General features: G+C 32.2%; 1 protein-coding gene across 1 annotated transcript in view; it reads right to left on the bottom strand.

The window, feature by feature from the left end:
* LOC130446622 (dachshund homolog 2) overlaps positions 1 to 25,261 on the bottom strand; it is a 416,848-nt gene that overhangs the window by 303,108 nt on the left and 88,479 nt on the right. The window lies entirely within an intron of this gene.

Below are 25,261 nucleotides of genomic sequence, written 5' to 3'. Positions count from 1 at the left end.
TATTATTATTATTATTATTATTATTATTATTATTATTAAGAATTCAAAGAGTCTTTGGCCTTGTCCATGATATCCCTCCAGATATCACGTCCAATAGACTAATCAACTGATAATTTCTAACATTTGGCGCATGCGTACTTGTCCTGTAGCAGAACTAGTCTCGTCACTTAATACCCACACCTCTTATACGATTATTATAAATGTGGATAACAGACGTTGAACTTGAAGTTTAACAAATTTTCATATTTTACACACACCGCAAATGAAGAGATTATAATTCACTTTTCTAAACTCAGCAAATTGATTTTAACTTTGTATCTAGTTCAGGTTAATATCTGTGGTTAATTACTTCCAAAACTGCGTTCAGTATGTGGCTTATAAGGCTCAAAGTCCAGTAAATACTTCATATTTATCATTTATCTCTAAAGAAATCTTGAAAATATGAGGAAATTTGAGGAATGAAACAATGGAGTCATACATTCATAGTAGAGCGTGATCACGATTGAATTCGAAAAACCGGCGCTTCATCACCAAAAGTCGAAGCGAGTGGATCGGCACATTTTTGTTGATTTAATCCACGTCGAAAATCGTAGAAATTCATCACACAAAAATGTTGACCATTTTTGAATGTTTCAAATATGTCAGCACGTTCTGAATGGTGAACCTCATTAAATATGTCAAACTTTATGATGGCAATGTCAGGTTTCACATATTCATATCAGTGTTGCGATATCTCGAAACGTGATTAGCAATCATCGTACGTTTAATGACGAATATACGGTATAATTAAATCGTTATCAGGGACTTTTTATAAATTACGTCACACCAATTTTAGGCCTTTTTAACATCATATTTTTAGAACCCCCTCCGCACACATTTTCTGAGATTATGTATATATTTGGCAATAAGGAAAAGAAGACATTTATTTTTATTTTTTTATTACTTGTATTTTATAATCTTTAAAATCAACATAATTTCAAATATTTTAGATATCGGAAAAACAAACGAGTAATGGGGAAGCTATAAATGACTAATTATAGATACAAAATTAATCATATTGTGTCCATGGACTTCGGACCCACTCCGTTATATTAGCTGTGACTGGTAAATCAGGCACTTCATTTTTTAGTCAAAGAGCCCCAACCAAAAAAGTAGGTTCTGAAAAAACGTACGGTAACAGGTACTTTTTTTGAATATGTTCAGGGATGTCCACCCGAATGTAAATCCAAGTGGGCATCATGGGAGGGGGGCTTCACTTAAGCGCCATTTTGAAAAACACGTTTTATTAAATATTTGGCGAACCGAACATAGAATGATAAAAATTGTTGAGATCATTATTGTAGATAATAATATTTTCCATCTTTTTTGTTCAAAAATTTTTTTTGTATAACGCATAGATTTTTAATTATGGCACTCCAAACTTTTTTCAATATGGATTTAGTTACGCTACAACGTAAGAATTGTTATTGTTATTCTTAATATTATTTTTATCAATTAATAATTAAATATTTTATTGTACAGTAGTATTTTATATTTTATATTACAATATATTGTAATTTTAATTTATCATTGACCAGTAACTAAATATCTAGCAAAAACCATATTGAAAAAAGTTTGGAGCGCTATAATTAAAAGCTTATGCGTTATACAAAAAAAGTTTCAAATAAAAAAGATGGCAAATATTATTATCTACAAATATGATCTTCACATTTATTGTCGTACGATACTCGATTAGCAAAATATTTAATAAAACGTGTTTTTAAAAATGGTGGCTTAAGGGAAGCCCCCCCATGACGCCCATTTGGATTCACATTCAGGAGATACCCTTGAACATATTCCAAAAAAATATTTCGTTATAAATTTGAACATCAGGAACATCGCGCACTCACCAACGATTTTGAATTTCAACATGTGATGTTGTCACAAAGTTTTTGATCCTTCCTCAACTTGTCACACTATGTCATATTCTAGAGATATCTTCTCTCCCCTAAAAATATGAGACGTGTGACGAAATTCATGAACAACCCCTTTTAAGTCTCATAACATTTATTTATATCTTCTTATTGATTTCTACGAGTTATTATCAGAGAAAATACTAAATTTTTATATTGTTTTAGCCTATTAGTGACATGACCTCGTACATAAAACGTAGTATATTTGATATTACTACTTAAATCATATCGAGGGTAGATGATACCTATGAGGTTTGTCTGTTTGTTGACAGCTCCATCCATTAGATAACGTCCGGCTGTGACTATCAGATATCTTGTGGTCAGTTCATTCGACAAATCGAACCCTCTTTGATTTATTACCTTCATTTCCTGACTCTATCTCCTGTCATACTTTCTTATATGTCCCATATACAACTCAATTACCAGGAAAGTTCGTATTTTATTTGATTTCACAGTTATTGTCTCCCTATCTTGCTCTATTACTTTTATTAGTTCGTTGTTAGGTAATCGAATTTCAAAGTGTGATTGGAATACAGAAAATGTTTCATTGATTTTCGGAACGGACGGTAAATTTGAGAGTTTTCCTTGGTGGTAATAGATTTAGGAGGCAAAACAGTTTACAGGTTTTCAATATGGTTAAATTTGAAATTATAAGAATTGATATATTGCTGCTATAGTCTATTTCAGAAAGGTATATAGCAATAAAATGGGGAATTCCGTCCAGTTCGGCTCAATTTCGTGTCGGCCATAGGTGTAGGTCTTGAAATATCGTGTAGGGTACTAGATTATACACTTACGTTTTGCGTTTAACAGGTACCGTTTAACCTTCTATTAGTGCCTCTGCCTAATTCCAAATCTATTTCACATTCGGCTTAACCATGCGCCATAAGGGCAATGGTGCCTTACCCAAAATTTTTAGACCTTCATAAGTATATTGGTTTAGTTTAACGCATCAGTATTTGATGTTAAGCCGTAAATAGTGTTCACATCATATCATAAGATTAGTAATAAAATGGCGACATTTACTCCAACGAAAAGATGTTCCAATAATTCTCTACTATCAGTAAATGAAAAACTTCTAATTTTAAATGTGCTTAAAATACAATTACCCGAAATTTACTGTAAAAGAAACTGTCGGCCGATGTTCCCGAATGACTGGAGTTGGAAAGTTCACCGTTTTTAAATTATTGCGGGAGAGACATATAGCAGGCCAAGTAGAGCCTCCCAAGAAAAGTCCAGGCAGACCAGTAAAACTCCTTGATGAAGACACTAAAAGTGTAATTCGAAGAAAAGTTCACTCTTTTTTTATTTTAAAAAAGAAATACCCACCCTAGATAAGATTTCAATGGAGCTTGGCCATGATAACTAAAAAACTTTTACTGGACCACTTTGAGAAATATGGATTTTGCCTGGGAAAAGCATTACCGTAAAGCACTTTTACTTGAAAACGATGAAATTGTTTGCTGGAGACGAAAATACTTAAGAAGTATAAAGCAGTACAGAATAGTGCAGAAGAAAATCTTATATCTTGATAAGACGTGGATTAATGAAGGTTATACAATACCAAAAATGTGGCAAGACAAAAGTATAACCAGTGCTCGCCAAGCTTTCATGGAAGGCCTGTCAACGGGTATTAAGGTGTCTTCAGGTAAAGGGAAAAGACCAATAATCGTCTATATTGGAAGCGAAGAGGGATTTTTAAAAGAAGGTTTGCTAATCTTTCAGTCATGCCATACGGGAGATTACCACGAGGACATGGATTCGGATATAGAGAAGACTCCAACTTCATCTTGGAGAAAACAAGAAACTATTGACTGGTTAACCACCAAAAGTATTGAATTTGAAGATAATTCGATAAAAAAAGCTATAGCAAATTTACACAAACATCGTTTTATGAGATACACCGTGGAAGATATAACAGAAAAACAGAGGGCAACTGTACTGCGCACACCGCCACATCATTGCGAACTGAATCCTGTAGAACTTATATGGGCGCAAGTGAAAGGATTTGTAGCAAGACACAACACGACATTCAAAATGAAAGACGTTAAGCTACTGTTTGATCAATCCATTAAGGAGGTGATACCAGAGAACTGACGAAAAGCAGTTCAGCATGTCATTAAAGAAGAGGAGAAAATGTGGGATCTTAACTACTTGATCGATTGGACCGTTAATTATAACGTCAAGAGAAGATGACAGTTCCTCAGATGACGAAGAATATTATGATAGTTTATAATTTAATTTCTGTATAATATATTTTTTGTATAATGTTCAATAAAAAATAAGTGTACCCAATACTATGTACATAATGTCTAATTTTTATTCTGTTAAAATAAAATTCTTTCCTTTTTACGAGTATCCCACCGGCACGCCTTTGGCACACTATTTTCAATGTTTGTGAATGGATAACAATAGGCTAAACCCATATATTGACCCCAACCCGTGTGGTACTACCTGCACTTAATAAAAAGAAAAAAATTACAATGAAATCAATGCCAAACTATTAAAGTGGCTTAAATATTCGTTGGATCACTCTGTTGTCCATTTGCATACCTAATGAGCTTTTATTGCTCTATACCTTTCTGAAATAAACTATAGAAGAGATATTTTGTGACAGACACCGATTCCTGGTATTGCTTAATTAATAATCAAGTCTAAAAGCTGTCTCAGAATATTTTCCTTATTTTTACTACTCCTGCCTTCTATTAGAATCTTCTTTTCATTAGAAAACGAGTCCACCCGAAAAACTTGGTAGCTCCGTTCAGAGAATGAAACTTATTCCATATAACCTTCAACTTCATTCACGGTTTCTAGTCCCATTTTCTTTCTTTATCAAGTCACTTTGCTCATTTTACTCCAACTTAATGCAGCTAATTTCTTGACTACTATACATTAATGCCATTTTCGTACAAACCATTCCCAAATTGAAGAGATTTAACTAGAAACCTCTTGTATAAATAACTCAAGGAAGAAAGCAATATCTTTCCAATAATCTGCTAAAAGGCACCGGAGAGCTTTAAAAAGAAAACAAGTTGATGAAAAGACTAAGAGATGCCAAACGTTGATGATCTTCGAAAAGTTAACAGATAAATTGTCTCGAACTTATTATTGCTACTAGGCAAATTTGAAGATTTGCCCGAGATTGGTTGTTGGACACCCACGATGACGTGGTCTGCAGTTTCAGTCCATTTCCATTTAAAAGATCATGAGCTATGAGATCCATATGATCACCTTTTGAACTTATTGAGCAGAGACTCAACAAAACATTCAATAAGAAAACCTTATTTTCGATTAGAGTTAATCAACCAATTTTCTCGCCTGTTTAAATGAAGTAGTTAAATGGTAATTGAGGCAGAAAACCCTCTAAGTGTAATTTTTCTTTGTCTTCAAGTAGTAGCTACATTTTTAACTAGACCAAAAATAGATTCTAGGTCAATTGACGTTTTGCTGCTCATGAGTGAATCATCTACGTCGCAGAACCAGATTCGGGGTTTATAAGATCACCTTTTGAACTTATTGAGCAGAAACTTAACAAAACATTCAATAAGAAAACCTAATTATCGATTAGATCAGGAAGTTAATATCCATGAATTTTCAAATGGGGAAATGTTTCCTTATATATATTCGTACCACTTCTATCAGGCTTTCATTTAGAGAAGTCATTTGTCAGGGTATCTGCAACTACAAAGTACACTATAAAAGTGAGGTTATGGTTTTGACGTTCAGTAACAATCAGTGTAGAAAGTTGGTTGACATCGACGTCAAGAATGAGTGTAATCTGTCAAATATCGGCGTGATAGCGTAATGCAATTTTTATATCTTTCACATGATTGGACATAACTGCATAAAAACATCAGTTAATCAGTAAAAAGTATCAGTATTGATAAATCTAATGAATTGTCAGAATCTATTTTAAAATGACCGCCGTAGCTTTTAAAAGAGATGCGGATACTTGACTCTATTTTGTACACAGTGTATGTAATCCGTATATATAGTTTGAAAAGTAACTATAATTTTAAACTGGTGGAAACTCAGGAACATTCTGGGTAAAGCTCTTTTGGTCTAATGAAACCCTACCTAAAGCTTAACCTTTCAACTGCCATTGAACACGGCGGTGAAAATTGATTAACAAAAAAAGTATTCTTAATTTTGTGAATTATTTGACAAAATACTGAGTTGCCACTGTATTGATTCCACTGAAACAAATTTAAAAGTATCTATGAAGTCCTCCATAAAACAAAAAAAAAAATAAAACAAAACAACAGAACTAGCGGAAAAAAGGTTAAAACAGATACATATTTTCTTGGATTTCCTGATTGACTAATTATCAATTTCTTATGTTATTGTAGATTTTGACAGGTGACATAAGAATATATGGCAGAAACTAATAATGAAAACCTTTTCATTCTCTGAAAAGTCGTATAGACCTTATATCAATATGAAATTTGACCTTTATCTTGAATACATATAAAATGGCATCTAATGTATATTGTTGAAACGTATATAATGGAGCATTTTGTTAGTTTTATGGGAAATAAACTTTATCGATTGTAGACAATATAGTACTGGTCGTGATATAAATGAGTAAAAGAAGAGTGCGCGGCCTTAATCTAAGCACAGTGTGGTTTTCTATTATGTTGTCAGAATGATACAAACGGCCCAATAACCGGCGAAGCTCGGGGAGAACCGGCTACCGGACAGCTGATAAACATTACTTGGCCCTCTGGCAATTCAACGTTACTTGGTTGATTCATGATATCCCAAGTCTAAACTGCCAACATATATAGGTATTCTTCACAAGAGATGTGCAAGTTATTTCAAGAAATAACACCTATATCAATGATAATATTCATTGTTATGAGAATCAGTTTTATACAAAATGAAAAATATAACATTGATTGTTGATTGAACATTAGATAGAATATTATTAATAATATTATATTATTAATAAAAAATATTATTAATTAAAAATAAACGACAAGAAATAACAAAACCAAACTAATATCAAAAATACAGAATAAGAGAGCAGTTAATAAAAATTACGTAAAAAACTAGACTTTGAAACTTTATTTGGTTAGAGGTTATATAAACTAGAGTTTCTTTCGGAAAAAAGAATAAACCATATAAACTAATGTACTGAAGAATTTTAAACGTTTCCATTCAAAAGCAGCAATATTTGAGTTGTGTCGATATTTCTTATTTGTTCTCAATTATGACTACATTCTAATCATAATTAAATAACGAAGAAAATTAGAAGAATGAAATGAAAATAATCATAATTGAAAGAATAAATATATAAAATAATAACACTTTGAAAAATTGATTCTCTTTAAAAGGTAGGGCGTCACAAAAATGATGATAGTCTGCAGGTATTTCTTCCTTCAGTTTTTGTAACGGGTCACATTTACTTTTTCTAATCGGGAAAGTATTTTGATAAAGAAGACCTATAGAAGTAGCGTCTTGACTTCTTTGTCTTAGTATTTTTTCCAATGCCACCCAATCGCCATTAAAATTCAGTTTGTAGTATAGTTTTCCATCAGGTCTGTGCTCAATCATCAACCTCCTGTTTTATATCCAGGACGAATTGAAGTCTGGTATTTTAGAGCCGAAATATTCAGCAGGAGAATAAAGTTCTCTATTGTGAATTTTTCGCTCAATTTTAGAATGCATGCAATCGCATTCCATCTGTGTAGGTCCATACCAAGTACTTCTTTCATTTCTATTAATTTTTTCTAGTGCATCATTATCAGTAATTGATTTATTCATTTCCAATAATGCTGAAATTTCAATTCGGATCTATTGATAGTATTAGTGAATCAAAAAGTCATTTTCCAACAAACGAATCAAATCTAGCAATTTAAAATCGGTTGGTCTACATTTAAAAGTTAATTTTGGTTTTCTTACCATATGTTTTAATAGAAAACAATCATTTTCTTAAATATTTTTTTGTATTCCACCCAATATTTGATTCAAAATGCAGATTTAGAAGCTTTTGAGTAATTTCATGAGATTCGACGATATAGATGGTTTTGCGATTGTCCGAGAGATGTCGCTATAACCAATTTAATAGTTCAATTTTATACAATTAAAATATTACTTGAAACATCTGTTTATTGTAAAACATCTTGTATATACTTTTGCCAATTTCACAGTTTAATTAGAATAAAAAATTATGGCGCTAAAAAATTTTATTTCATTTTTATATTAACAAGAAAATATTTAATATAAAAACGATATTGAGTAGGATGAGGCTCTAATAGCAAACAGTTATTTTGGAGTTTTTTGCTTCATCTCATTCTTTAAATACCAGCAAACATGTTATATCTACACGCAATATTTCAAACGGTTCGTTTTTTATTTCTCGCTTGATGTTTTGTTAGAAATTTTTCTACGTCAGTTTTGGATGATAAGTAGCTTTGGGATCATGCCACCATTTCATTCTGCGTCCACCGATGATATATTTACCATTTTTGTGGTTTCATACGAAATAAATAGAAAAAAAAACGAACGTTTTTCTAGAGACTGATAGAAATCTGGATAATTATTATACAGACTAGTTACAAGCTTTCGCTTCGTTGGATTTTTATTTCAGTCATATATTTATTCATTTCTATTTAAGCCTCGCTGATTTTTTTTGATTGAAAGATATCTTATTCTCATCGAGATAAACACATACAAAATTATTATTACCCATAATTATTATATAATTAATGATAGAATTAAAAACACTTCAACTCAATATAAGGAAATTTATGGTGGGTCCACACGATACATATATATATATATATATATATATATATATATATATATATATATATATATATATATACAACATTCTATTGCAAAAAAGTTAATTATTATTAACAACAATAACTTACATATTCATACTGAACACACGATTACATTGTTTGACGCGCGTTTCGATAACCAAGTTACCGTCTTCAAAGACTAACGGTAAACTGTCTCTGAAGGCGATAACTTGGTTATCGAAACGCACATCAGACAGTGTAATTGTGAGTGTTGGTGTAGTGGTAATGTAAACAGTGTGTTCAGTATGAATATCACCAATATGAACGAGACAAACGCTGTGGAACGTGCGCCCATATGTTTTGAAAGTCGTGGCTTCCTGGGTTTGGTAGTTTAGAGTCTTTTATTCAAGAACAGCTTCAATATTTCAAAAGAATCCAAAGAAAGTTCTTGATATATCCAGATACTGCCAGAAATATTTCGAAAAATTGTTAAAACTTCTGATACAGTTGTCGATTGCTTTATCAAGTATGAAATCCGAATGACAATCACAGAAGGTTCCAGAAATCGAATACCGTGTTTGAAATCAGAAAAGTCTCAAAGAATTGTAGAAATTTCCCAGAAATGTGTTGATTATTTTCCAAAATGAAACCTCCGAACAAAAAGTCATAGAAGCTTTCTGGAATTTGAAGAAACTGCTTGAAATTCCAAGAATGTACTAGAAAATCTATTAGAAATTTATTAAATTTTCCAGAAAGCTATCGACTGCTTTCCGAAGATGCAAATTCAATGACAGACATAGCACGTTTCCAGAAATCGAACAACGTGCTTGAAATTTCCAGAAAGTGTCAGAAAAGTCTCAAAGAATTGTTGAAATTTCCCAGAAATGTGTCGATAGCTTTCCCAAATGAAACCTCCGCACAAAAAGTCATAGCAGGCTTCTGCAATTTGAAGAAAGTGCTTGAAATTCCAGGAATGTACTGGAAAATTTAACAAAAATTCATTAAAATTTCCAGAAAGCTATCGAATGTTTCAATGAAAGGCATAGCATGCTTTCTGTATCCGAAAATAGTGCTTGAAATTTCTAGAGCATGCCAGAAAAAAATTGTTGAAATTTTCCAAAAAGTACAAAAAAGATTACGAAAAACTGTTAAGAAGTTATCCAGTGCCCTCTCCATTAAAAACAAAAAAAAACACTCACAATTTACGAACACTGTTTTTAGTTTGCAAAAAGTGTCACAAATTTTTCGAAAAATTGCACAAATTAAAGATTCAAAAGTATATGGAATTATTGAAAAATGACATTCACCTCTAATAAAGACTTAAATTATCCAATAGCCTGAATTTTCCAAAAGCAGGCAGATATTAACGCAATTTAAAAATGAGTTTCTCCTTTTACTAACACGATTATAATTTTTGTTTGTTATTTGACGTTAAAATCGGATAGACACTTTCAACCTGAGTGTGAAATTATTGTTCACGGGAGTGGTCCAATTCCAGCTCACATATGTGTCTATATATACAGACCTTCAAAATGCATCATTGGTCATATGATTGATTGAATCAACTAAATTATTGGTAAACTGATATACCGATTGCGTTGGAATGGCTCCCTCCGGCCAGTGATTAACTCGTACGCTGATTCGTAAAATGAGAAATTCAACAATTAACACATTATTCGATTAAAAATATATGAACTGTGCAGATGGCGAATCAATTCTCCGTTTGGAACCCTATCCTATGCTTTATTAAATTCTTATTGGTGTTTATTGAATTTTATGCTTGCTAAATTACCACAAATATGTTAACAATCGAAAAAGTAACATAGCAACTTTTAACTGAACACAAATAATATGAAAAACATTATTTCTATGTCAAAAATTATGTGCATTAATTTGTACGTGCAAAAATACTAGGACTTCTTTTAAAAAGAATGTGGATTGGTTTCAATTGCCAGAGATCCTCGTCTTCTATTTCACGCTCAGGACAGTACTCTGGAGTTCCTTAGTATTTCATACTTCGAAAGAATGTGGAAAGAGGTTTCGTCCTGTGTACAACAAAACCTGCATGTGGCATTATTTGCTAGGCCTAACGTTTTCAGGTGTTTGTTGAAGCGACAGTGCAGCCGTTAGTATGCGTAGATTGTTCTTACTGATGCTTCAGAAGAGTCTTTGCCTCTCTCATCCTTTCTAGGTTGTTTCAATAGTTGGTTTAGCTCCAATCTACCTTCTTTTCCAGTGCTTTTTCCATTGCTCTGAAACTAATACCATAGAAGAGTTCAGGTCCCGTGAAGGGCTTGTCTTTAGTAAACTTATCAGTTTGGATTTTATGATATTGGAGCTTAGAGCTCTAAATGCTGCTTGACTATCGGACAGAAGATGATTTTCAATTGCATAAATTTCTGCCTGCCAAAACTTTCTGACCATTTAATGGAATTTCTGTTCATTTCTTGTATGGTGTTTTGGTCCCACTTTTCAAAGCTAAACTTATGTAATAACCTCGGTTGCAAATAAGCAAGCCAGTCTTTGTACCTTTGAGAGATTGTTCCTCGTGGTATTCAGACCAGTTCTAGACTCCAAACCACTGACCTACTGTTGTGGCTTTGGTGATTATCCCTTTTTCAATCCTTGAAAGCCTTGCAAATCTCGGAGAATTTTCTGTTCTACCCAATGAAGTTTATTTGGGTATGAAAGAACAGGGGATAGAAAGCAAACTATGAAAGTTAATTTCAATGACTAATAGAGATGTGAGACAGGGCCATTAAACATTTCAAAACTCATGTCAGATTTAACTTATTCACATCAGTGTTGTCATATCTCAAATCTCAAGCAGAAACATTTGTATTAGAAGATTTTTAGGTTAACAATTTTACACAAATTACAAAGTTTTACTTTGAGACCTATTCTCATTACCAGGGGAGAATAATTTGTAGTGGAAGATCCGGTATTATTGAATGATCTTAACCCTTTATCTATAATGGATATAAAATTAAAATCGAACCCTGTTACTTTGAATTGGAATCCTACCTTCCAATCAAAATATTAAAGTATCGTTTCGCTTATTTGGCGTTACGTTGAAACAAATTTTTCGATAAGAATCACATGCCTACACCACTAAAATACGACCTGAAATTTGGAGCTTTTAACTTTTTATAGAAAAAAAATTTAATAACCACTCCTTATTCTAAATGTAAACCGGTAAGTTAAAGTTGAATGGTTGCTATTGGATGAATGCAGTCAATCATGAGAGACCTATAATTACTGTCTAAGGTATCGTGGTGTTGGATAATTTTCTGCAAAATGTTACCAAGAATACGCATTTAATTATCGTTGATATGACTTTATAAGCGGACCAGACAAAATTACAAAAAAATTCTGCATACACATTTTAGACAAGTTTGTGTTCAATGAACTCGATAATTAAATTAATTATAGAACTCGTTTGATGTAATTACTTCAACAGATAAATATTTAAATCTATTCAAAATGATGCACTGAAACTGAAAATTATCCAAAGAAAATACTATGTCATTTCATTTTCCATTTTTGCAGGTTCTCGTTGCCGCAGCAAGGTAAAAACGGATTGGATCGATCGGATCATTCATAGACATGTATCAGCACAGACTGAAGATGGAAAATACGTGGTTTTCCGTACAGAGTCTGAGAACGTTCATCCTGACGTTCAAAAAGAAGTTCCTGCAATCTACGAGTTATCCCGGAATGATTTATTGGGGAGATGTTTAGAAGGCCATATTAATCACACTGTATACAGTATCATTATCGTCTTCAGAAACTGAAGTTGATCTGAAACGTATTTACTTGACTTACCTATTTAATACTAAATTTTTCTGCGAAAAGTGATTCCAGTAAAAAAACCTTTTAGTCAGTAGTCTTTACATTTATTCTCTAAGTACTAAAAAACGTTTAAATTTTTTTCTAACCTCAAAATTTCTATTATAAAAAGGGTGTGAAAGTTCAAAAATGTTTTTTAATCACGAATAACTCGAAAACTACGTGGAATTCGAAAAAGAATCGGAACCAGAACTATGGAGCACAAAATTCTTCATAAATTGGTTCGCAGACGTTTTTTCCTAACCTTCAAATTTTCACCGTAATATGCGTTCAAGTACCTATTTTTAATCGCGAATAACTCAAAATCCATGAGGATTTCGAAAATACTGCCCTGACAAAAAATTTAAAGCACACAATTCTGTACAAAAGAGGTTTCTATTTTTCCTATAAATTTTCACTGTAAAATATTTTTATTGAATTAGATTAATTATCACTTTGATATAGTTCTAATTGCATATCGAAAGTATTAAAAGATGAAAAGGTAAAGAAGATGTTGGAGTATTGGTTGATAATACAAATTCTCTTTATGAGAGAGAAATATTCGATAATGTTCTCAAAAACCTTAAAAAATATATTTGTGTACAAAATTTTCGTGGGAAAATAATGGATTAGTCAGATTCTTCATTTTCGTCGTTCTCCTCGTCACAATCTCTCTCTTCATCTTCTTCCTCCTCTTCATTCGCTGCCTTAACAAACCTATGTACAGAAATTGTAACACAGAACTTACTGTAAGACATATACTTTTAGAATATATATTAAATGCGTCGCAAAGACAACAATGTAATTTTCAAACTGACATGAAAATTCTACAAGGAAAGATTTGCGACGTGAATAATATATGTTGAATAAGTGTTTAATTACCAAATCCATCCCTTTTAACCAACATGATAGATGCGAAATACTTGGAGAAAACAGTAGATTAATTTAAGTTTTTGTTGTTAAGTTTGTTGTCTTCATAATTACTGTCGTTAATAATTATAATTAACTAATTTCATAGTACTAAGTCGATTAGACCTATAAGAATTTATCTTTTTTTTAAGTAATACTAATTTTATGAATGAGAAAACCAATAAAAGCAAAACAGCGATGAACAGATAGGTCTCGTTACCCCGACAAGAAACAATAAAACAACAGTAAAATTATTTCGACGTGTAATATTTTGTGACCAATATATCAGTATAGGATAGCTGTTAAAAACAGTTTATATACGTTTATCTGTATGCCAACAGAAACGTTGTTAACAGGGTATAACAATTCTACTTCGAAACTTAGTTCTGTAAACAATGTCTTTTTGATTTATTACATTAACACCGTGGCGCCTAAATGGTTCTTACAGCCGCCAAAATACTAGTTTGGACGACTTTATGCTCGATTTTATTGTTTTCGAGCATATATCCGTATGAGTTTAATTATATTTCTATATATAATACGAGGAAATCCACAATTCTTCTAGAAAATACACTGGCCGACAAGATTTTTGTAACACGGTCGAGACCTTTATTTTTAAATGAAAATACCCCTCCAATAATAGGAAAATATATTTATTAAGCCCTAACACGTACCACTTTTCAATAGCTTAATTATCCCTGTTCACATTAGCAAGTGGGTAATTTTATAAAGGGTCGTTATCGGTAAATTTTATGGCCGAAAAAATACTTGAACTGTATTATTCAGAATAATATACATAAAAATAACATTAAAAATTAGTATTTTGTTGAGTTTCATGATAAGTGGTTCTCTGTTCATAGTGCAAAAAGTGATTATAAAGACGAAAACGTTGAGTCAAACCCCCCGCAGTTGCAAAACTTCTGACAAATTTTGCTATATTTGTGGAGAATTTATGGTGAAATCGCAAGTCAGGTATTTTCCGAAAATGTGAAAAAAGACCTACTTTAAATATTTTGGTACCAAGACAAGCAATGGGTCTCCCACGCGTGTTATATTAATTGTAGCGTGTCATTGGTGCAGATGATGAATGGGAAGAATTTTTCAATTCCAATGAAATGGCGAAAATCTACTAACCATTTGGCGACTGCTATTTTTGTGTGACAAAGACTGAAGGTTATTTTAAGAGAGATCAAGTATCCAAATTTGTTATACGACCTGTTCCCCATAACGAAGATTCACCAGTACCGATTGCGCCCTTAAATCCTTGTTTTAGAAGATACTGGAGTCAACGTATTATTAGGAAGCTCCGAAGAACAATGCACCGAACCTATTTTTACTCCAAGTACCAATTCCAGCGATCCACATTTGATTATTCAAAGTGAGTTGAATGATTTAGCACGTGATTTGGGGTTATCAAAGCAACAGTCTGAATTTCTTGCTTTCCGTTTACGACCTTTAGAAAAATAAATACGTTTTCTGCATTCTACAGTATGGAAAATTTGTAGTGTGCGTGTACGGATATTGATGGTTGAAGATCAAACTGGATATTGAGTATAATCCCAGTGAGTGGCGCCTATTTATTGACTCGCTTAAATACAGTTTAAAAGCACTGATATCACACAATGGAAATTTAAAACTGTCTTTATCAGCTCCTCATTCTGAGAAGATGAAAGAAACTTTTGAAAATATTCACTTGCTTTTGCAGTTGGGCAGTAGATCAACACTATATAAACAAAATGGCAAGCAAGAAGTGAGTTTCAACCGGGATCTCAAAATGTTAAGTTTTTATCCATTGTAGATCTCAAAAATGTCCTTCTGCCCCCATTCACATCAAACTTGGATTGATGAAAAACTTTATGATGGATATGGGCTATGGATAAAGAGGGTGATCGATTCAAATACCTTAGAGAAGTTTTTCCTCAGTTGAGTGATGCCAAATTGAAGGAAAGTATTTTATTGGGCCACAAATAAGAAAATTCTTGAAGGCTGACAATTTTGCAAAAAAGCCCACCAGACAGAAACTTAGAGCATGGAAGGCATTTGTTAGTGTAATAAGAGGATTTTTGGGCAACAATATGGATCCAAACTATCAACAGTTAGTTGATAAATTTCTAGACACCTACAAATTCCTTGGTGCTCAGATATAATTGAAAATTGATTTCCTCCATCCCGATCTGACATGTTTTTCCGAAAATTTGGTAGCTGTCAGTGATGAGCAGAGTGGAAGGTTCCATTAAGAAATTAGAGCAATGGAAATTCGGTATCAAAGACGATGGGTTTAATCTTTTTGTTGAACTATGAAATTCTAAACTCTAAAAAGTTTTCCCATGTTAAACATACGGGAATTTGAAGTTTATCACGTGGGATATCTTCATATTAATATTAAGCGCCGTGGCATTAACGTAAATGTTTTCATCATCTCCAACAATATTTTCGATATAGTTAAGAAAAAAAAATAGTTTGAATCAATTTGCTATACATAATATTAGACCAGGGTCGATAATTTTTGAAAGTTAAAAATAGTAGTAGGATTAAAGCCATTGGGAGAGTAAAAGAAGATAATGAAAATGGTAAAGAAACGAAAAGTCGAAAAATGGAAGGGGGTGAATTTTTAACTGTTAAAAACAATCGATTCGCGATAAAACGAGTCCTATAGAAAACAAATAAAGAATTGTGAATAATGAAAAAATCTAAAACTTTTGTATTAATAATTTTTTTACATAACCTTTGAATTTATCTGAAAACTCAAATAACCCAAAGCTTTCGATTTTTTTTTATATTCTAAAAAATATTAAAACGAAATTCTGTGACAATTTTTTCATGAAATATTTTGATAAAGTAGATCGAAACGTGAATAATATACACGAAATTTTAATTGAAGAGACCAAAAATCGGAATCATTTATCAAAAAAATATTCATTTCTCTCATTATTGTGAGTTACTATCGAAAAATATCTCAATTTTCCATGCGAAAATCATTATGTCAAAGAATTGGCATTCTTAAAAAAAATTAGTGGTCTTATTGCTAGTTTTACTCCCCCCTTTCTATAGGTGTAAATGATTTTCATTGTTAATTCTCTCAGAAAATGCGAAAAAAAATTTTTTTTCATTATTTTACAGGGTGTTTCAAAAAAAGGTTATCCCGTGTCTAGGATAAATAGAAAACTATAAAATATTTGGGGATTGCTTAGTAAAAAATTTTCATAACACCATCTCTATTCTAGGTAAAGGGCGTTGAAGGAGATATACACATTTCTTACGATTTTCCACAACTACTGGCAACATTGTATTAAATGAATTCGTTTTTATGTCTGACTCTCATAGAGGGCGCTAGTTACGAGGTTTGTAAAAGTAGTATTGAACATGACTTTTTTCAATATCAGATTTATTAAGCAAACTTTTAATTCAACTTTAATATAATTTAATTTTAAAGCATAAAGGTACTCTTGATAAAACTTGACACTGTGGTAATAACCGATGTTGGTATAAGGTAATTATTATTATTTTTGATTAGTAAGCATTATGTGAAAACTTTTTGTAGCATAAATGAAACCCCATCGATAAAACAGGTACTTTTAAAAAAAATGGGACTAAGGGCTTGTAACGTTTCACTGGTTGAGTAACCATTTTCCGAAAAGATGGATTGGTAAATTTGCAGAAGCTCTGATTCATTCGCCTCCTCGGATTACACAGGTTGGTCGTATCTTGAAGAAAAAGCTTATGCTACAGAGGTAAATTCATCTTAAAAATTGAAGGACAGAATTCATTGAAATGTACATATTTCAATTAACAAAAACCGACTTTTATATTTCGACGTCAAAATAATTGATAAGGTATTTGGTACATAAAAAGGTTAGTTTCCATATAAATTTTCACCAATGACTAGCATTCTACATGGAATATAGTACTCTCCTCTATTTTAGAGTATAGTTGCCACCTCTAAGCTCAATCCACTATGATCTATTCTTGTCTAGTAGAGTACAATACATTCTTCTTATGAAGCCTAGAAACTGAATCTTTGTTTTATCCACGGTAATCCTTGCGTTGCAACAACTCACTTTTAGACTCTGATGATGATAACCTGACTATCGAAACGTTAGATAATGTTAATATTATCGTTCATTTTGGTTTCTATGTCGATTCCATCTTACTTCAAATTTTATTTAAATTTTCACACGTTTATGTCTGAGTTTCTTGTAATTTCTGCAGAAGAAAATCAAATACTTATTATGTGATTTGTTTTTTGTGAGAAAAAATAAAGTCTATCTATTTATTTATCTAGATATCTTATTTTGAATTCTAGTACCGGTAGACAATTAAATGTTTATAACTTACTACGATTCTCGATGGGTACAGAAATTTTATTTTAACTTTCCATTTATTGAAAATTTGCGTACGTCTTTGTAATAAATGGGTAGCTTCTAACATGTTTAACGATTACATCTGAAGATACATTCTAACGTAACTTCTCTAAAATCGACAAAGAAAAGACAAAACGATATTCCTTGTTGTGTAGCTCTTATTCTCAGTTGTTATTTAGAAATTAGACACAGTTGAGTGGATATGCCTTAGGAAACGGATCTGTTCTTTTGGGTGGAAAATTAAATAATTTGTAAATGCACCCATTTCAATCATCGGCTTTAAGGGCTTTTAGATATTTTCAATTTGGTGTATTTCGACTGGTGTTTAACTAATCTTTAAGTTTCATCCGAACAGAAAATTATTCAAAGAGATTAAACAATTTGTTTTCGTTTGAGACGCTGTATGCTTCTTCTTAGATTAATTACTTTTGTTAGATTGAACTTTTTAGAGTTAACATCGATGATTGTTTTCCGGCGATATTTAAAAGACTTTTTTATAGTTAAATAAATCTCATTCATCAGATAAAATGTTTAATAATTTATATTTACAGTGGTGGAAACATCAATGTTAACCGACAACCAATTATAATGTGTTAGAAAACACTAAAAGCGATGTTTAAGAAGATTAAAGAAGATTAATTTTTTTTCATTCTTTTCACACTTTCTTGAAAATAAAAATTGATGAATGTGCTGATGATCAGGAGACGGAATGTGCTGTATACTCATGCACAACTCTTGGTAGATGGTGCTGCGTTGATTGGGCGAGTATTGGAAAGATGAGAGAGAATATTCTCACCAAGAAAGACATCAGCTTGAAACTAAAGATGCGATACTTTCAATGTTAAGTATGGTGAGTATGCTTCATGATTAGGAAACATAGATGCTTAAAAAATGGAAATAGACCAAAAAATTCTGCTGCAGAAACATCCTATTTGAATCACATCACTACATTTGCTCACTTTAGATCATAAAAGTATTCAAATGAACATTTCCTAGGTATAGTTCACGGGATTTAATCAAATCGAATAAAATTTTGTACATCTATTCACAACTCTCTATTAATCCTAGATTGGGATAGTGAAGGCAATGGATTTCAAATGCAAAGGTAGTTCCGTCAACTGGAGAAGTGATGGCGACGATTTTTTGGAATAGTCATGGGACTAAGAGTATTACGCATCACTGCTTGACAATATATAGAGAGAAATTTCAAAACAGCAACCGAATTTGAAGAAACGGATCAGGATAACGCATCTTCTTACATTTCGTCATCGCCATGGCTAAAATTGATCTATACACAGTAGGCAACTGAAGTTTTAAGTAAAAAATTATGTAATCGTCAGTGAACATCCAATTTACTCATCTAATTTACCCATTTCTAAGTTTTAGTTAGTCTTTAGCCCAAAAATATCACGACAGAAGATAAAATAGATGAAGTAATTAACAATTAACAATTTTTTGAGAGCATTCAGCTCCAAGCTCTCAAGCTGTGGCTACAAAAGTGCATTTATGTGATGAACACCATATGAATACCATACGTAGTTAAAAATGTATGACGTGTGCCTAAAATTACTAGAGCTGCTATTTCATTTTTCAGATATGGCAACACTAATATGAATTCTTGAAGATCTCGTTCAAAATTGGATATTGTGTCAGAAAATATCGATGCTGTGAAAAGCTTAAGTAGGAAACCTTTATAACGCGTCACTTATGAAATTATTATTTGGCGATTATTCATAGTCCATAGACTTTTGTCACAAATTTTCATAATTTTCATGTTGTGTTTAAGGGTCATGAACTTCACTTAAACAAGAATGGACGTGGAATTTTAGATACCCTATATATATTTACTACCCTTTTAAATATATTTTTTTATAAATCTGTTAATGTAATATCAACGGAAGAAATTTGTAATCTCCCTTTTCTTAATAGTACAATTGTAATACTAAAACAAAAGGATCATTTGATGAGAAGAAATGGTTTTTTCATTCGTAATCGTGGATTATGAATCTTTTAAGGTCTCCCTAAGGAATACCTGGATAATTATGGCTTCTTTACGTTTCTAAAGGGGACTCTTATACTACGCGATGTTTCGTGTTCGAAAAAGAATATTAATATCTTCGAAATTATTCATTTCAATCTAATAAAAACATATATGCTCTTTTGAACACGAACAAGTAATATCATTAAAAAACGTTCGCTTTTTGTTATTGGATTAGAGAAACTCGGAATATTTTCAAATATCTTTTTTTACCAATATAATGACGCAAAATTTCATCATTCAAAATTGAAAATGATTATTAATCAACAAGTTTACAATGGGTAGCGATGTAAAGTGCTGTCATGGAAGCTATTTGTAAAAGGTAGACATTTTTTTAGTAACTTGGTCAAAAAAGTATAAGGGAAACTATTGAAAGATATTATTTTTGATCATTTTTCAACAAAAAGATAAATTTTGAATGTATTTCCAAAATAATGATCTGGATAAAACAGTTTTTCTTCGTAACTTCTCTTTAAGAGAAACTTTGTAAAATAAGCAATTGAATTTTATCTCTTCCACTTTCATTTGCCTTGTTCGGTCTTCATGACGTTGGCTATCACCATGGCACGCTCCATTGCCAAGCGAAAACGTTCACCAGCCCTTCCTAGTCCACGATCATGTTGACGTTCTGGTCCCGGCTACAGAAACGGTACCACCAGGTCGTAGTGGTGTCATTGACTGTTTTATACGTGGCCATTTTTTGCAACCAGCGGTCACGACTGTTTTTGTAAACATTTTTTGGGGGGAACGTTCACCACAATTTCTTATGACGAAAATCATGTAAGCGTTCTAAACGCGATGCTCGATTGCGAAAAGACGTTGGAAGTAAATATTTGATATTAAAGTATTTATAAATGAAATTCCAATATGTTCTCCGTCTCGGAATGAAATAATATGCTAAACTGTCCACATGCATGCCTCTTTGCGTTAACTAGATGAATACTATAATCTCTTTACACCCGGTGCTTTTTCGTAAATACCTCGAGAAAATAATTGCCAACAGTACATTATCGATCAAACCTGAGGTAGAAAAACGTTTTGTAAGGAATCTACAACGCCGCGAAGTCTTCTCATTACCGTAGATTTATACCGATCCTGTCGGCCACGATTGTTCTTTCTTCGAACTCCACGACACTCCTCGATCTTGCCCTTGAGTAGGAGCTGTAGCTGAAGATATCACCTCTTACAATATGACCAAGACATGTCTTTCAGTAGTCATACATACTTAGCATTCAACCATACGCGGTTTAACTTCTCAACTGTTCACGTTTTCATTGCAAAGATAGAAAATTACTCGAGATATCACTATCTCGTGGTCCGGATTTAGGTCATTAAAAAGTATTTATTTGAACGTAAGGACTCGATCGATTTAGCGTAGTTACATTGTGGGGTTGCTGCCTGCTGAATATCATGAATTTAGTCTCTCATATATTGATTGTTAGACCTTGTGTCTACGTTATCGATTTTACTTATTAAGCGATTCTGTTCGCTAAAATCACTGTATCATCAGTATCTATGATTGTTGTTATTGACTTCTTGATTGGAGTATAGGTTAAAGAATTTCCAGCTTGTTCTGTTCTGTTCCAATTCCAATTTCGGTATAGAATCTTTTGTAGTATATCAAAAAACATATTTTCGTTGAATCGGCTTTTTAGATGAAATACATTTATTGCGAAATGCGTTTCATGTGTTCCAACAACAATCATAAAGATCTTCCTTACATCGTGTCTCATAAGATTCGTAGAAATGTTTTAAGCATGTAGAATATAAGGCTGACCAAATGATAAGAACCAAATTATTTTGGCTGATGTTTAATGATAATTAGTCGGATTGAATTTCAAATAATTCATATGTGCTCTTAAGCCGTTGAATTACCAAATCAATATTTTCCTATGTAGTGAGCTTTAGACCCTCGATGGAACTCTCGTCAGGGCTTATTTTTGCTATATAGAATGCATGTATTATCTTGGATTTTGGAATGGTTGGTACTGTAGAATTGGGTGATTCTAATACTTCACCGGAAGTGGAGTTTTCATCAAAGTTTTTTTTTAACAAAGAATATATCAATTTATACAAGTATATTAATATCCATTTAGTAGTAGAAGATATATGATATCAAAGAAGCCGTTTTGAGTTCCATTTATGTGGTATTTGCTTGATATAATATAATTATACAAATATTTACCTCGCGTTATTGCTGCACGATCTTGCCTTTAAGTAGGAGCTGTAACTGACGATATCACCTCTCAAATATGGCCAAAATTTGACTTTAAGTAGTCAAGAGTTAGTTTATAGTCTAGGCCTTTCAACGTATTACAGCATTACCAACCATACTTAGCATTCAAACATACGATGTCTTGACTTCTCAACTGATCAGGTTTTCATTGCAAAGATAGAAAATTGCTCGAGTTATTTCTATCTCGTGGTCCGGATTCAGATCATTCAAGAGTATTTATTTGAACGTAAAAACCTTTTCGATTTGACGTAGTTCCATTGTAAAGTTGTTGCCTGCTGAATATCATAAATTTGGTCTTTCCTATATTGATTGTTAGACCTTGTGTCTCCACGGTTTTTTTAGAGGAAAGAGGTTTATTCCGAAAAGCGTTTCACGTGTATATTTTCCTATGTATTGAGGTTTAGGCCTATTTTTGCTATATAGATGAGGAGTTTCCATCAAAATTTTCTTTTTTAACGAAGAATATAGTAATTTATACAAGTATATTAATTTCCATTAAGTAATAGAAGAAATATAATATCAAAGAAGCCGTTTTGAGTATCATTTATGTGGTGTTTGCTTGATATAATATAATTATACAAATATTTACTTCGCGTTATTGCTGCAGGAGAAGCAGCGGAAGAATATAATAATAATAATATTAATAGTTTTTAGTTTTCTTTTCTTCGTACAAACACAGTCACAAATATCGTGAGAACAGTTAGTACCTACCTTGGTTTTATGTAAACAGATTATTTCAGTTGTACTGCCGGTTTCTGAAAACTTATTATTGTTTATTTTAAGTTTCTGCTTTATGTAAACTAAAAATTGTTTTATTCGATCCGGATAGATACATATTTTAATAATATTTATATAATAGATGTATATACTTTTGATGTTACAGTGTACATATCTAATTATAAAAGAAAATATGCTTTTTGGAATGATAGATCGAGCTTTAGGTATATTTAAATCGATTGATATAAAACAGTAGACAAATATGTAATTATTAGTAACATTATTTCGTTAATTTTATGTAAAAATAAACAGTTCTATCTATTTGAGCTAGATAATTATAGATTATAGAGGAATAGTGTTTCTAGAGGTCACATACAAAATATTCGTATCAATTTTGAAAACAAAATTGAAAGTATACGCAGAAAAATTGGCAGGAGATTAACAAGTTTAGAAAAAATGTGAAGGAGCATCAATGTTGTCATATCTCAAAATTTAAGTACCATGTCGACTTTTTACGTTCTTTTTATATATGTTGACATCGATGGATTTATATGTTCCAAAATTAATTAAAACCATTTCGTCTCGAAATACTACTGAACAAGCTCAATTTATTACTTGAACGTTAAAGCTTCTATTCTTTACTTGAATTTCATACAATTGAAACGTAATTTTTATTTCGAGCATGATCAAGTACTTATAGACTGTCGCCCAAAACCAAATTATTACTTATATCTACAAGCTACATTTACATTTGGCAAATTTACTAGCGCAAGTACTTGGGGCTACTAAACTTGCTTGACAATTTATGTTTACTCAGGTGTTCACAGCTGATCTGCTAATCCCACTTCTTTCAAAAAGTCCAGATGGATGTATGGATGAAGCTTCCAAAGATCTTCGTCTTCTATTTCATGTACTTCCAGGTGTAGTGCTCTGGATTGTTCCGTACTTATATAGAATGTGGTTAGAGGTTTTTCTCTATGCAATAAAATCTAACGCAGCATTATCTGCTAAGTCTGGTGCCTTTAGGTGTCTACTGAAGCGACAGTTTCCCGATAGGGCTCCTGTTAGTATTACTAGATTGATACATTCAGCAGATCTACTCTAGTTATAGTTTCCCAAAAGATTGTTTGCCTGTATCAGCCTCTATAGGTTCTCCCGATAATTGGTTTTGCTCCTATCTACCTTCTTTTCCAATGCTTTTTCTAATATTTTTCTTTAGCTAATACCAGATCCCGTGAAGGGGTGTCCCGGAATCCAGTGTAGAGTAAATTATTTTTCTTGCCTAGCTCCTTTAATTTTTCTAGACAATCCCAAACGATTATGGATTTTTTGATATTCAAGCTTAAAGCTCTAATAGATGCTTGATTATATATTTTTTGAATTGCATGAATTTCTACTTGAAAAATGTTTTTGATGTGTGGGCAGGATTTCAGAGTGTTTGGTTCGATCCGTCCGTAAACCATTTCTAGCATTTCTATTCATTTCGTGTATGGTGTTTTTACCCTTACCAAATTCTACATCTTAGAACTGAGGTAACATTTTTTCAAAGTTAAACTTTTTCGATACATCATTCTGAGGTACGTCCTAGGTTTGGTCATTATGTAGGGACGGTTTAGGGATTTTTAAGTATCACTCCTTGAAAGCTCAAAATTTTATAGACAAAAACGTATACAAGTTAAAATTTTTTGAATAAAAAATATCGTATAACAATGTACGAACAATATTTGTTTGTCCGACAGTCGATCTATTATTTTTATTAAGGGGTAAAACTACCAAGTCATGAAACACAATGAAGTGACTGAATAACACGTGACCCCTTTCAATTTTGTGTTTTTGGGGTGGAATCGAATACCGTCTTTTTTTAAGATATATCAATTTCGTATTATGCGGTTTTTGTATAAGCCATTTAACACAGTTTTTATAGCTCTGCGAGAACCGAGTAACTCTGAATGTCACCCGATTTTGTATTTGATAACGACGCGAATGGCTTTAAACCAGATGTACTTTTCGGAAAGTGCACTTTAGATAAACGTAAAAATGATATATTTATGGATGAACGGCTGGATATATCTGGTACGTATATAAAAAAAAAACACATTTTCATAGGAGACAAAACCGATATATCAACATAAGATAGAACATAAGAAAGAGAATTTAATCAAGATTAATAAGTCTCAATATAATAACTTCTAGTGACGTACAAGATTTATGACAAAAGCAATTGACAGGTTTCACTATTACCAAAGCTTCAATCAATTTCTTAAAACGTTAAAACTATAGTTGTCCACTTGGGTTTTAGAAAAATGCATATGACTTTAAACTGATCGCCCACAGTCTTTTACGTTCTGCAAGGTTTTAATTCCACGTCTAATAAATAGTCTAGTCAAGAAGTAAGTTTTCTGCCAAAAATAGTTAGACGAGTTTCTTAAAAATATGGTGATAAGTGCATTAGATTCAGAATTTAATTCTGA

The sequence above is a fragment of the Diorhabda sublineata genome, chromosome 7, assembly GCF_026230105.1.
Source record: "Diorhabda sublineata isolate icDioSubl1.1 chromosome 7, icDioSubl1.1, whole genome shotgun sequence".
NCBI classification, from domain to species: Eukaryota; Metazoa; Arthropoda; class Insecta; order Coleoptera; family Chrysomelidae; genus Diorhabda; species Diorhabda sublineata.
Note: the sequence above shows the minus strand (reverse complement) of the source record. Positions and strands in the feature narration are given on the sequence as shown.